This window comes from Balaenoptera ricei, chromosome 6, assembly GCF_028023285.1.
Source record: "Balaenoptera ricei isolate mBalRic1 chromosome 6, mBalRic1.hap2, whole genome shotgun sequence".
NCBI classification, from domain to species: domain Eukaryota; kingdom Metazoa; phylum Chordata; class Mammalia; order Artiodactyla; family Balaenopteridae; genus Balaenoptera; species Balaenoptera ricei.
Window position 1 is genome coordinate 121199073 of NC_082644.1, and position 15460 is coordinate 121214532.

Genomic DNA, 15460 nt, shown 5'->3' on the forward strand with positions numbered 1-15460 from the left:
TTAGTTTGGTTTCTTTGTTGTACAATCCTTTACTTGTTCATTTCTGGATTTATTATTTTTTAGTCCAAGGGTATGACCTGTGCTTGTTTGGCATCATTAACTTTAACCCTCACCCTAACCCTCATGCTAGTCGGTTTCCTTTCAGGTGTGTACACACAACAGTGTGCCTCTGAAATCACAATTATGCAGAGAGCCGTATGTTTCCTTTTGGTGACATCTTATGCTAGCCAGTTGGTAATAAACAGATTTATCTACTTATTCATCGTCCTTGATCTGTTGATTCGGGTGTGCGTCTGTGTATAAGCCTAATTTTATTCACACCAAGTCTGCTTATCTCTAAGTTACCATTATACTTGCTATTATTCTTTATTTTACTCCCCACAAGTCTTTATTTTTCTTCTGCTCCTTCTTCTTTTTTACTTTGCCCAGTTCTTGCAGGATCTCCAGAGCAACGCTCAACAGTGACTGTTAGAAGAAAGACTCTCCATCCTTCAAGTGCCCCTCTCTGCTTTGTTGCTGCTTAAACAACAGCAGTGCGTTGTCTCGTAATCTTGGAGGCTGGAAGTCGGAGGTCAAGGTGGGTTGGTTCCCTCTGAGGCCGTCGAGGAGGTGCTGTTCCATCCCTCTCCCCTTGTTTCTGGTGCTTTGCTGGCGATCTTTGGGCTTCCTCGGATTGTACATGTTTACCTCCACCTTTGCTTTCATCCTCATATGATGTCCTCCCTGTGTTCCTGTCTCCCTTCTCAAGCATGGAAGAATTCACGGAATAGAGCACCCAAGATTCCTTTTTCAAAAACAGCTTGATGAACAAATCATCTCTTGAGATTTAAGAAAAAAAATCCGAGCTTCACCCTTTCCTTCCTTTTCAGTGTGGTTTCTTTTTCCCTCTTTCTTTCCATTATTCTCATACCTTGAAGCACAGTGTCCTGAGGGTCTCCCATTCTCTGATGTGGAAAGTGTACATTTCCTTGGTCTTAAATAAAACTGTGATTCAAGATAAACTCCCCAGACTGCTTTTGACCAGACTGTCACCCACAAGACTTTGCCATGGGGAAATTCTGGGACTTCCCTGCTGGGGGGCAGGTGGGAGGCATCCTTCTCATATTTCTTACTTTAACTGGGATGTTACTGGTGATTCACCATAGGAACCAGTGTTTGTTGTTGCTTCACGATAACTTTTTGTTAAATTTAGTATTCCTTCTAGTCTTTTTTTTTTTTTTTATAAATTTATTTATTTTATTTATTTATTTTTGGCTGTGTTGGGTCTTCGTTGCTGTGTGCGGGCTTTCTCTAGTTGCGGCGAGCCGGGGCTACTCTTCATTGCGGTGCGCGGGCTTCTCATTGCGGTGGCTTCTCTTGTTGCGGAGCACGGGCTCTAGGCGCATGGGCTTCAGTAGTTGTGGCACTTGGGCTCAGTGGTTGTGGCTCGCGGGCTCTAGAGCGCAGGCTCAGTAGCTGTGGTGCACGGGCTTAGTTGCTTCGCGGCATGTGGGATCTTCCCGGACCAGGGCTCAAACCCGTGTCCCCTGCATTGGCAGGCGGATTCTTAACGACTGCGCCACCAGGGAAGCCCCCTTCTAGTCTTGCTTAACGAGAACTGTAGGGTTTTTTTCCTCAGCTCTGTAATGGATTTTGAGTTTTGTCAAGTTGTTTTGTAATCTACTGTGATAATCACATAACTTCTCTCTATTATTAATATAAGTGAGTTGCAGTAATTATTTCTGAGTTTAATTATCCTCACAAACCTGAAGTAAATCCTACTTGGTCGTGGTATATTGTTTTAGCATACTGATTTATTATTTATGTCATATTCACCAGTAAGATTGATCTATGGTTTCTGTTTTGAATCTTCTCAGTAGAATTTGGCATTGTGGTCTAGATAGTCTAGTAGATTGAATTTAGAACTCTTCATTATTTTTTAGGCTCTGGGATATTTGAATAATCTTGGACTTTGTATTTGCTTATAAACCCTGTGAATCTAGTATAATGTATGGCAGTAAATATTTGATGAGGCTTTCTATTTCCTTCTATGGTACATAGAGTTCCTTCTATTGTAATTTATTCAAGTTTTCCACTTCTTGAGTCAATTTTGATCATTTATATTTTCTTGGAAAACCTTCCATTTCATATTGATTTTCAAATTTATTGGCAAAAAGAACAGCATTGCAGTTTTAAAATAATGTTACATCTCTATATAGAAGATCATATCTTCTTATTTCTTGCTGTCAATTTGTGCTTTCTCTCTGCTTTTTTCTGATCTTTTTATACAAGGTCAGAGATTATCTGTTTTATTTTATTTTTTAAAAGAAGCATCTGGCCTGCTGTTTTTTACTTTTTAAATGCTCGTTTCAACTTTTATGCTTATTTGTTCCTTTAATTTAACTTTAATTTTACTTTTTTCTAGTATTCTTGAATAGGGTGCTTGGTTAACAGGGTCATTTATTTCGAATGCTATTTGTTTCTAAGAAAAGCATACGGCTTCAACTTTCCCTTTGAGTAGAGCATAAATTGTGTCCCTTGGACCTTTATAGCCAGGGTCTACGTTGTCACTCATTTTGAAATAGTCTGCTTTCATCTTCTCCTTAAGTCAGAGTTATTTAAAAGTCTTTTACAAATTTATAAGTTGAGGTAGTGAGTTTTGTTTCTCGTTGTTATTCTTTAGTCATTTGTTTCTAGATACATAGTTTTGTAGTAAGAATGAAATGAGCAGCACAATTTCAACTCTGGGAAATTTGCTGACCTTCTTTTCTGGCGTACTGATGGATCATTCAAACATTTTTCATGGGCAATGAAAAACTAGAGTGGTTTTGCCTGTGCGTGGACATGGCACGCCATTCTGTGGTGATTTGTATCGGACAGTGGCCGCCACTGAGGGAGGTGGCAGTAGTTGTCTGGAAAATGGGCAGAAGGGAAATTTGGTGGCTGATAGAAATGTTTTTCATCCTGTTAAAGGTGATTAAAGGGTGTATTGCAATTGCCAAACATATTTGATGTGTTTATTGTATGTAAATTATATCACAATCAAAAGGACCGGAACTATCCCTGTTTGCCAGTTACAGCATTCCAAATATTTGGATTGCATTAGTTTCCTTGGACTGCCGTAACAAAGTGCTACAAACCGGGTAGATTAAAACAACAGAAATTTGTTCTCTCACAGTTCTGAAGGCTAAAAGCCTGAAGTCAAGGTGTCAGCAGGGCCACGCAAACATAGACACTCGTAGGTCACTTATGCAGCGTGTGAACTGGGAACTCAGATCTCCGATCTCATCTCTTCTTCTCCACTTTGTCCAGGATGGTTAGGAGCGAACCTCATTATGCTTGTTAAGTTTGACAGAAATGCCCCATAGCATCAAATGCATGATCACCCAGAACTTTGCCTCTTATACAGATTTGATTGAGGCTCCAGTGGTGCTGTTTTGCACATCTTGCTTGCGACTATCAGAGTTTCTTCACTACTGGAAATAGAATCATCAGCACATTTCCATCTAATCAGATTCAGGAACCATTAACTGAAACCCCAGAGCCAGTCAGTAAACTTGTCCTTTAGATTCTCTTCCTTTAGAGCCACTGTAAGTACAAAGTGTGTATTAATCTGGGTTCTCTAGACAAACAGAACCAGTAGGATGTGCATATTTATAGACAGAGATTCATTTTAAGGAATTAGGTCATTTGATTTTGGAGGCTGGCAGGTCCAAAAGCTGCTGGTGGGCCGGCAGGCTGGAGACTGAGAAGAGTTGACATTGCAGCTTGAGTCTGAAGGCATTCTGGAAGCAGAACTCCTTCTTCATACGGGGACCTTAGGCTGCTTTCTTAAAGGCCTTCAACTGATTGGATGTGGTCCACCCCCACTATGGAGGGTGGTCCTCACCGATGAAGCTTGGCACATGGTAGGGGCGAGGTAATATGCTGAGTGAGGGAAGGAGGGAGTGAATGAAACCACAGAGGCAGGAGTCCACACAAGATGAGCCTTTATTTAGGGTGGGGTCAGAGGGGGTCACAGCACAAGCCCTGCGTGGCGGCACAGAGAACTTCCAGCTGCCCTTCCACTGCTGAGCCTCCTTCACCTGCGCTGTGCTGTCCTCCTGGACCTTCTTCAAATAATGCTGCCTATTCCTGGGGGCAGGGCTGCAGGAGGGGCACCTGAGGAGGGACTTCCTGTACCCTGCGCCTTCGAGGACCACTGTGAGCCTGGCAGGGGGCTCTTAACACATTCCATGTACCGGGCAAGAGATCCATACGTCACCTCTCAGGTAATTCTCCCAACAACTCATCAGGCAGGCCCAGTGATTTCCCCATTTCACAGATGGGGAAACTGAGGCTCAGAGCCTTGCCTGGATCACCAGCTAGAAAGAGGCTGAGCTGGCGTTAGAATCCCGTCTCCCTGACTTGCATCATTCCTGACCTCCGCCCCACACTGTGGCCTCCTGGAGCTCAGAGGTCCTGGCTTCCCTGGGGGCCGCACCCTCCTGGCCTTGAGCTTCCTGTGAGTTTGGGGGTCAGAGCCACCCCCCTGTCTGGGGCTGGGCTTGGTGGCTGGGGAAGGGCCCGTCCTGGGCACTTGGGCTCTCCCAGTACCTGGACTCTTTTCTTTCCCTGCAGGACCAGGTTCCTCTCCGGGCACCAGGACCGAAGGTTCAGGGAACTTCAGAGCCCAAAGGTCCCTCCTGCGGCATCTGGACTCAGCCTCCTTGTCAGGCGGGCCCCGTGGGGCCCAATAGGCACTGGGTTCAAATCCTGGCTCTGCCACTCTGTAGGGCACAGAAGGGTCAAGTCTCTGTAAGCCTCAGTTTCCTCATCAGTGAAATGGGAACAATACTCCTCCTCCCCCGTGGAGTGGTCAGGAGGATTTAGTGAGATACCCCACAGGGAGAACCACGGCCCTGTTAAGAGCTCAGTCACCGCGAGCTCTTCCTGCCGATGTCACCTCACTGAGAGCCCGTGCTGCCATCAGCCCTGGGCCTCTGCCCACCCCATCCCCGAGGTGCACGCCTGACTCACTCTGACTCCACTGACCCTCCAGACAGCCCTTCTCCACCTGCAGTCTGGGTGGGCGTTTCTAGGTTGGGGTCCGCCGCCCAGGGCTGCCGCCGTCAAGCCCACGCTGGCCCTGGGATTGGACTGGACACACAGTTCATGGCCTGTGCCCGAGGCAGGGACTGTCCTGAGTGTTCACACCTGCACTCTGGGGACGTCTGACGTGTGTCATCTGCTCCTTGGGCCAAATGCAGGGGCACCCAGTGATGAGGTTCCCTCCGTCCCAAGGCGGCCAGACTGAGCTGCCCTGTCCTCCCTGGCGGGCACTCCCCACCCCATCTCTCCACTCATCAGCATCTCGGCTTCCACGGGCACCAGTGGGCACAGGGTGGTGTGAGTGGTGGTGATCAGTGGTGTTTTCTGGAGGAGAATCTTGCCTCGGATGATGACTTTGCTGGGTGATTCCCAGCCACTTCCCAAAAACATGCAGTCGTGTAAAATTCTCACAGACTTGGATTCATCATTCGCCATCCATCCACTATCCCTGGTGAAAAAACTTAGCAATTATTATTATTTTTTAATTTTTAAAAATACATTTATTTATTTATTTATTTTTGTCTGCATTGGGTCTTCGTTGCTGCATGCAGGCTTTCTCTAGTTGCGGCGAGCGGGGGCTACTGTTTGTTGCGGAGCACGGGCTCTTGGCGCACGGGCTTCAGTAGTTGTGGCACGCGGGCTCAGTAGTTGTGGCTCGTGGGCTCTAGAGCGCAGGCTCAGTAGTTGTGGCGCACGGGCTTAGTTGCTCCGCGGCATGTGGAGTCTTCCCAGACCAGGGCTCGAACCCGTGCCCCCTGCATTAGCAGGCGGATTCCTAACCACTGTGCCACCAGGGAAGTCCAGCAATTATTCTTTTTAAATTACCATGGCTTTAAACGAATCAGCATAAACCCCCTCCAGTACACTGAACTGTAGCCTTCTTCAAATTCTCTCTTCCATATTTCCATGCTGTTTGAATCCTTGTGGACAACAGACCTGGGTTCTGGGTGGGAAGGGATTATTGCCACATCGGGAGTCAGCCAGATTTGGGCCCTGGGCAAGTTGCTTCCATTTGGGGGCCTCAGTTTCCTCATCTGTAAAATGGGATGACAGCAGCATCTTTCTCATAGATGAGAAGTTGTTCCAAAAATCTGGCATGGTGCCAGGCACATAGCTGCAGCTCAGAAATGGGGGTTCTTATCATCATCAGTGCAATCATCTGAGCTTCATAATTTCCAGCTGAGACCAACCCTCTCAACGGCCCCAGGGCCTTCTTTCAGCCAGGGAGGGATCAAGGATCCTGGTCCATTTCTCTTCCTGTGCTGTTGAGCTCATAGGATGTACAGGGTCTCTCCAAGTGCAAAGTCATTGAACTTGTCTTCATGCCACCAGGTAAGGTTGGCTGCTATTCCCATTTCACAGGTGAGGAAACTGAGGCTCGAGTGGTAATGCCCTTCCGAGATCACCAAGGCAGAGCGCCCCCCCCCCCCGAAGCTGAACGTGCTGGACGTGTGGGCTGGAGGCTGGCACATGGCCAGCGGAGGGGTAACTGCTGGAGGACCCTAAGGTGTCCTCTGGGTGCTGTGGCCTGCTCCATTGCCCCCTGCCTGATGCTCTGACCTTCTGGCACCTTCCGTGAGGCCCCCGTTGTGCATTGTGAAGGTCTCTTCTGCTCACACAAGCTCAAAAGCGTCCTGCTGTTCAACTTAGAACTTCACCTGGGTGGAGCACATTCAAGGTGGTCCCTGAGACGCTGAGCTGCCCCAGATGTGCTTTCCTGACTGAGAAGAAGGGGCTCCATGTCAGGAGGGAGAGCAAACAGGCAGGAGATTGTGGGCGCCCCCCTCCTCGGTCCTGGATTGCACATCAAGCTGCTCGGCTCAGGTGAATTACGCAAGCTGGGGGGGCGGGGCGGGCGGGGCAGGGGCGGGCCAGTAGGCGGGTGGGGGCGGAGCGATGTCTGCTGTGGGCGGGGAGCCTCCCGCTGGGCGTGGCCGGAACAAGGAATGGGCGGGGATGGGGCAAGGCCAGGGCAGGACCTTCCAGCCGGACGGGTCACTCCCAAGCACCCTCAACACCAACATTCCCAGCGCTTCCTCCCCTCCCCCCATGAGGTCTCAGCCCCGGGATCCGTGACTGCACCCGTCCCACCCCACAACCAAACAAGGCACAAAGACACCGAGGTTTGCACTAGAGAAAGGGTTTATTCAGGTATTCGGGAGGCACCAAGCAAGAGAGAGGAGAGCAAGTCTCAAATCCGCCTCCCCGAAGGCGAGGGATTCGAAATAGTACGGGATGAAGAAGCTGGGTGGCCGGAGGCGTGGGGAGCCTGGGGGAAGGTGATTGGTTCCGCAAAGCTGAAACTAAGCTACAGGCTTCCTCACGGGACGGATGTTCCAAAAAATGGCAGCATTTGCATGATCTAAGGGTGATGTGATGCCATTTTGGGCCCTGTGATGTCGAAAGGTCACAGTTCAGACACTCACGCATGCCCAGTTGGAGGGTTGCTTCATGACAGAGCTGCCTACAACCTCTTTCTTCTCTCCCCCGCCGGCACCTCCCCAGTGTGTGCACTTCCCATCGAGCTGGGCAGTGTGTGTGTGTGTGTGTGTGTGCGCGCGTGTGCACGCGCGCGCCTGTGTCAGGCGTGGGGAGGCCCAGAGGAAAGGTCCCTACGTGGGAGGGTGTAGACAGGGTTCCCCCAAGGTCATAGGGGCTCTAAATCCCAAAGCAAACTCCCTGGCTTGGGGGGCGGTAACCCTCCCGGCTCCTGTGGACTCCGCCCACCTCCTGTGTCCCGGCCTGTCCCCACCTCACCGGGCCTTAGTTTCCCAGCTACCCCGTGAGCGGCTGGCACGGAACTGCGTTCGTCTAGCTCAGCGTGGACGCGGTCGGGGCTCTCCATCCTCTCCATCCTGGGTGGGTGTGCAGGGCACCGGCTCCGAGGCGCGTGGGCCGCCCTCCTGCAGGGCAGCCGGGTCTCGAGTCCGCAGCTGGGCGCGCACGCCCGCCCCGCCGCCAGCACTTACACGTGACCCCGCCCCACGGCGCATGCCCAGCACCAGCGGCTCTCCACGCGGCTGGTGCTGCGTGTCCCCGGCCCCGCCAGCTGCTCTGTGAGCCCCCCGTCTCCTGAGCCTTGGGATCACCCCCACCCCACCCAGGCAGGCCGTAGGGTGCTGGCCCCGTGGGTTGCCATCTCGGGATAGGAAAGTCACCGAACATACCCCCAGCCCTCTTTCCTGAACGCCAGACTCCCTCCCAGGGTCCAGCTGGGTGCGTCACTGGGTCAGGGGGACCTGGAGACAGCAGGGGACACCTGCTCCGGAGAGAAAGGACAGGCCACTCCACCCCTCTTCCTCTGTGCCTGTCCCCTTGTCTTCCTGGCAGGACCCTGGGACGTGAAGTCCAGCCCGTCCCTCCCTGGCTGCGGCCCTGGCTGGAGGAGGAGGGGCTGGAGGTGGCCGACCCCCCAGGTGAGCGAGTGCTGGGGGGACTTACTGTTATTAGGGAGCCCTCTGGGCATTCAGTGATTTCGCCCCACTCTGTAGGGGAGAAGCGGCCCCAGCAGTCAAGGTCACTCAGGTCTAAGTGACCAAGTCCAGCCGTGAACGGGGCGGGGTGGGGAGGGACTCAGAATCATTGCTCTTCACGTCGCCGAGCCCCACGCTAGACTTCAGAGGCCTTGTCCTGTGTGGGGCTCCACAGCCAGGGGACCCCCTGAGTCCAAGCACTTTGGGTGCCTTCATCTCCCTGCTTTAATCCCCAGCACCCACTCCCAAGGTCAGGGTCACTGACCCCATTTTCACTGGAGGAAACTGAGGCACTGAGAGTCACCACACAAGCTTGCCTGTCGCAGGGCTGTGATGTGGCCCCGCTGTGGGTTGAACCCTGGTGAATCTGACCCCAAAGGTTGAGTTTGCCCAGGAGCTGGAGGAGGTGACTTTGAGCCAGGTTGGAGGTGAGTCTGTCATGGATGGGGGGCTACAGGGAGGGACACTGCAGGCAAGGGGCTCTGAGAGGGGAGGGCTTGGTGGGATCCCTGGGGGATAAAGGCTGTAGGGAGGCTGGAATGGGGGTGAGGGGTGCACGCTGGGGAGGGCGTCTGGACCAGACCACACAGGGCTCTGAGTGCCAGGCTAGGAGTCAGAGGTCACTGCAGGTTGTGTGTGGGGGGTGGGACATGAGAGGGCGGTCTTCTCAGATCCACATCATCCTGGATTTGGAGGGAGCATAGTGGCCACGTTATTCGTGCCCCCTCAAGCATGGATCTCCAGTAACCCACCAGCACGAGGAGGCTGCCTCAGTTTCCTTCTTGCGCAGTGGGGGCTGTGGGGGTCATCTGCCTCCTCCCAGGGCTGGGCACGCTCCCTGGAGGGTCCAGAGACGGCTGCTTGTCAAATTAGCCGTTTAGGTGACGTCTGTTTCCAGAGAGTGTGAGTGAGGGGACCAAGGGGACACCCACCCACCCAGCTCAGCATGAAGCCCTTGTACAGGTTGCTGTTCTCATGTCCCGGCTGACGGGGGTGATGCGGCATCGCCCACCTGCTGGATGGAGAGTGACAGTCAGGAGCTGAGTTGCAGAGCCTGGGACGTATTACTCGTGTGTGACCCAGGCTGCCGTGGGCCCGGTGGACGCTGAAGACGAGGTGCTGCCGGAGGCCGAGCTGATGCCCGAGGTCTCTGGGGATGCTGAGGATGCCGACTCCAGCACCTGGGGAATGGCAGGGTCAGCAGATGCCCTGCCCTGTGCAGGGCACCCCATGCCAGCATCCAGCTCTGGGGGCTTCAGCCCCCTTTTGTGGTGTGGAGTGGGGAGCACTGGTCCTGGGAAGGAAGGGACTGGGAAAGGCTATTAGGTAGCAGGGTAGTCACCTTGTTTTCCTGGACATCAGGGGACTCTGGGTTACCGCTCATGTTGATGTGACCCGCTGCAGAGCTGGAAGAGCTGGTCACGTGCACGCTGAGCACAAGGGCGGTGTCCCCACTGGTGAGGTCAGCGCCCTGCTGAGCTGGTCACAGGACTTGGAGTGGGAGCTGTCCCTGGTCCTGAACTCTGTGCCGTGGACCTAGTGACTGGATGGAGGGGCCGGCTTTGCAGTGGTCACACCCACTGGGTGAGCAGTGCTCTGGGGTGCCTGTGGGTACAGATGGCAGTGACCTGCCCCTGGGAAGGTGTGGGGGAGGTGCTCAGAGGGCAGCACCTGGTGGAGGACAGAGCTCCGTGCCCACGGGCAGCTCTCCTTGGAAAGTCAGCTAGTCCTTTGGATCCAAGGAAGCAGAGGCACCTGAGACTACAAGTGGTCTCTGGGAGGTCAGGTCAGCCTGTTGACTTGTGTCATGGGCAGCAGGAGAAGTTCCTGGTGGAACTGTTCCTGGGGTGGCCTGGACTGGCAGGTTAGGCAGACAGTGCCCAGCTAGCCTTTGTCACTCCATTCTATAGCTTAGCTACCCAGCTAGCCAGACCCTGGGAGAGCACCCTGTGACTGGCCAGTGCTAGGGACCAAAGGGAGGGTGCCCTTGGCAATCTCGAGTCCCTTCTGCTTCGTGTGGGGAGGATTGAGCTGGCTCTGTGAGAGGCCGCACCCCCTTGGTGAAGGTGGGTCTTCACCCCTGGTGGGGCGGGGCAGAGGGAAGGTCAGCTGTGCTCTGCTGGGAGCTACGTGCCAGGGAGAGGGAAATGCACAGAGAAAAGGAGTAGAGTCCTGGTTGTCAGAAGGTGGGGGGCGACTGCTTCATGGGTACAGGGTCCCTGTTGGGGTGCCAAAACATTCTCGAGCTAGAGAGCAGTGATGGTGCACGGCATAGAGGATGTAGTTCACGCCTCTGCATTGTACACCTTAAAGTGATAAAAGGTTAAATTTTATTTAATCTAAATTTAAACACATTACATATAAAAGTCATAAAGCATAGAAAAGAGAAAAAAATGCTGCCCTCACAGGGGAGGTGAAGGGCAGCTCTGGGGTGGAGCTGGAGCTGGCTGGTGTGCACGCTGGCTTTACCACTGGCGCTGGTGCCTGGGCTGAGCTGGGACTGGATGGGCTCTGTCTCAGGCAGTAGTGATTGAGCTGATAGAGAATCGGCTCTAGTTCTGGCGCTGACTGTAACTCTGGCAGTGTTGCCAGGTTTGGTGTAAGAGCTGATGATGGAAATGGCTTTAGCTCTGGAGCTGGTCCAAATGTTGGAGCTGGAGGGGGCTCTAGCTCTGTAGCTGGGCCAGCTAAGCTCTCTAGCTGGTGTCAGGTCCTGCTGTAGCTCCACAGGAGGTGAGAGATCCCGTGGTGGTGCCAGCTCTCCCTCTGGAGCTGGCGCAGAAGCTGACTGTAGCTCCAGAGCTGCTGCTGGAACAGATAATGAGGTTGGTTCCTGCTGTGAGCGCTGCTGAAGGTGGCACCGAATCTAATGGTGAAATGCCTCTAGTTCGAGATCTGCCTTCAGTTTTGGATCTGCTTCTGCAGCTGGATCTAGCTCTTCAGATGTAATAGACCTGGTGCTGGAGCCAGTTCTCGATCTCAAGATGGTGCTGAAGCAGTTCACCGACCTGACTGCCTTTCCGTGGACCTTCCCAGTGAAAGAAAAATCCCACAGCCTTTCACAGTAGGTAATACTAGAGTTGGCTCCAGATTTGTCTGTCGTGTTGGGTCTGACGCTAACTCAGGCAGTCGTGTGAGAACTGTGATGGAAGTGGCTCAGCTCCGGAGTGGAAGCCAGGGGTGCTCTAACCCTGGACTGGTCCAAGTGTGGAGCTGGAAGGGGCTCTCGCTCTGCAGCTGGTTCCAGAGCTAGCTCTAGCTCCACGCTCCTGCAAGATCTTGTGCTAGAGTTGGACTAGCTTTATAGCCCCCACTTACTGTCTGCAGGTGAGGTGCTGTCCCACCTGTTAGGCTGTGACCTCCAAGGGATGGTGTCTGGGGTTCACCATTGTATTCCAGGTTCCCACACACAGTGGGAGCAGTACACAGCTGCTGAATGAATGAATGAATGAATCCAAGAGTGTGTGTTCCAGGTCTCTCATCTGTAAATAACAGCACTCATCTCATGGGGCTGTTGGGAGGATCAGATGACTCACTGACATGTTAAGAGTCTACTATGTACCGGGCACTGATGGAGGGCTGAGTGTACAGCAGTGAACAAGTGCAGTCCCTGCTCGCACGGAGCTGACTGGAGCAGGGGTTAGATGAGGAAATCGGGTCACAGGCACGTGCCCCAGCTCAGCTGGGGGCAGCGGGTCCTGCAGGCATCCCTGTGCAGCAGCTCAGGACCAAGCCAGGTGGGGACTGTGGTGGAGGGGATGTGGGATCCACCGTCTGAGCATCCGTGCTGCACATTTTCCCGATGTAGCCGTTCCCTTCACTGTCCCCAGTTTTGTCCTCCATGAAACTCGTGTCGGATATTTGTTCCTAAGGTCCCTCTGTGAAGTTGGTCTTGATCCTCTGAGACACACAAGGAAGAACTCCCCACTATCTGTCTTCCTGCTGGAATCCCGGAGAGCGGGGCTTGAGTTCTTTAGGGGAACTAGACAGTGTTCTGTCAGGGGACTGGATAGGGTCCCCCTTCTGGTCAGTGGATGAGCTGGGCAGGAAATCCTGGGCTCTGACCCCCAGTAGCTGCAGAGACCAGGGCATTAATGACACACAGGTCAAGGCACTTCTCCAGGTGCTTGAGAATGGCAGCCTGAAGTCTGAGGGACTGTCCAGTGAGGGTCAGCCCTGCCAGCAATCAAGACCAGGGGAGATCTTTCCAGATCAGTACTCAAAGATCTTCCTCCCTTCACTCTTCTTCCTTATTTTCTTCCTCAATTACACTGTATTTTATCGTGTGGCTGGTCATCATTCATTTATCCTGTCCTCCACTGGAGGGAACTGAGATGCTTCCAATCTTTTGCTTTTATGAGGCAGGTGCAGTGAATAACATGTACACATGTCAAGGGTAGAGGTGTTTCTACAGGATGAATTCCCTGAACTGGAGTTGCTGAGTCAGAGGGTAAATATATTTGTAATTTTGACAGATATGACCAAACTGCCTCCATTGGAAAGAAACTTGTATTCCATCAACAATGAATAAAAGTTCCTATTTCTACACAGCCCTTTCTAATTTATGGATTTGATCATTTTGTCATATTATGAAAAAGATAGGGTATGTTTTCACCTGTTTTAAGACCATACTTTTTTTTGCAAAGTGTCTGCTTTTGCACATTTTTTTCCTGTATGACTTTTTTTTTCTCAATTTCTAAGAGCTCTTTATATAAGGGGACCAAGCCACTTTGCCTGTGACATGAGATACAAATATTTGTTCCAACTTCTTTTTTTAAAATTTATTTTTATTTTTGGCTGCATTGGATCTTTGTTGCTATGCGTGGGCTTCCTCTAGTTGCGGCGAGCGGGGGCTACTCTTCGTTGCAGCGCGTGGGTTTCTCACTGCAGTGGCTTCTCTTGTTGCAGAGCACGGGCTCTAGGCACGTGGGCTTCAGTAGTTGTGGCTCGTGGGCTCTAGAGCACAGGCTCAATAGTTGTGACACACGGGCTTACTTGCTCCGCAGCATGTGGGATCTTCCCGGACCAGGGCTCGAACCCATGTCGCCTGCATTGGCAGGTGGATTCTTAACCACTGCGCCGCCTGGGAAGTCCCTGTTCCAACTTCTTGTTTCTAATTTATGTCTTTTCCTCTCGTGTATTGTTAAGATGCCAGTTCTTTCCCATTTATCTATTGATCCAACACAACCATATAAAATGCCTCAGCAGATATCTCCCTGGGGAAAGTGATGCACTAGTAGAATGTAAAAACCAGAGGGGACCAGCTCTAAGATGAATTATTTGAGAGAAACTCTTTTACAGCTACATGTGCCATGGAGAGTCGCCTACCAGACTTTATCTTGGACATTGAACATTTCTATTCAGCTTTAGCACAGATATGCATTCAGCAAATACAGTGCCAATTAGTAAACTTTAATCTTAAATCTCAATAATATCCATAAATTCTATATCTTACTTTAAAAATTCCATTTCTGTCCCAGTTCTTGGTGTTTCCTAAGCAAACCTCAGTGTCCTGGCCTGGTAAATTACAGTGACTATATGACAAGAGTCACTCAAGATCTGTCCCCTCTTCGAGGCATTCCTCACACCTGTAGCCACTGTGAGAATCAAAGCATAAAATATTCCCTCTGTGCCATTCCTCTTCCACCTCTAAAATAGTCACCTTATTACAAGATAAACATTTTAAATTTGAATGTTTCTTCTTTGTCTAGGAAGGTCAAGGCATTAAATTAAAGGTGTGCGCTTGTGCCCATGCTGCTGGCTGGACCAATATGCTTTCCTTCTTGTGACCAGCAGCCACCATCCTTTCCTTCCAAGGATGTCCTCCCCAGTTTACTGTGGGGTAGGTTTTAAGGGGTTGTCACCATATCCTTGGGTTTGGTCGGGGTTGGGGGCTTTACAGCCCTTAGTACATTAAGCATAGTTGTTCCTGGCCTCGTAGTTCCAACATCCTTGCCATATCTGGGTCTGATGCCTGCTCTGCCTCTTCAAACTGTGTTTTTCATTTTCGTATGTTCGTATGTCGTAATGTCTCTTGCTGGCTGGACGTGATGCCCTGGGTAAAAGGAACTGCTGTGACAGAGCTTCAGTGCCTGCCGTGTGGTGAGGGGTCGGGAGAGGAGCAGACTTCTAGAGTCTGTGATCAGGTCCCCCTCTTTCAGGGACCCTTTGCCTCCAGACGATGAGCTTTCCTGTGCTCCTCAGGTGGGACAGGATGGCTAGAGTTGTTGTTTCCCTTCTCCCAAGAGGAAGCCAGAGGGGTCGTTGTTGGGTGTTTCCCTTCCTCCACTGGGAAGGCAGGAGCTGCTGGAGGTGGGTGTTTCCCTCCCCCAGTCAGCGAGGCTCTTGTTAAATAGTTTGTCCTGAGGGCAGACCTTGTTAGGAAGAATGGAATGCTGGGGTGTTTTTCAAAATTGTTCCTCCTCCCCTTCCCCCCCAAACCACAATAAAGGCTCCCACTTGGATTTCTCTTCTCTCTGCCCATCTCGCCTCAGTGCTCTCCCGTGGGGCACTGTATGGCATTGGAGCCTCCCGTGTTGAGGGGACTCTGTAATAAGATCGTCTTCCTTCATGACATTCTTATGTCTGTGTGGATTGCTACACCTGATAAAACAAATCCTAGGTATTGTTAAAACACCATGTGATTTACTTTGACTAATGAAATATTAACAAACTTTCTTTAAAGCAGAGGCTTTAAAATGTACGTGCACTGGACCTCGGTCATTCTTGTTACTGGAAACTCTGAGACCATCATGTGAAGAACCCCGAGCTAGCTTCCTGCAGAATGAAGGGCCACATGGATAGAGAGGCACTGCCCTCCCATCTGAGCCCAAATCTCAGCTGACTTGCTGGTTGAAACAGCTTCATGCATGAGCCAAGCCAAGAGCAGCAGAAGAACCAACCAGTCAGCCAACCCA

The 15460-nt window shown here is 51.6% G+C and overlaps 1 protein-coding gene across 1 annotated transcript in view; it reads right to left on the reverse strand.

Moving 5' to 3' along the window:
* RPL7A (ribosomal protein L7a) overlaps nucleotides 1-15460 on the reverse strand; it is a 307067-nt gene that overhangs the window by 62554 nt on the left and 229053 nt on the right. The window lies entirely within an intron of this gene.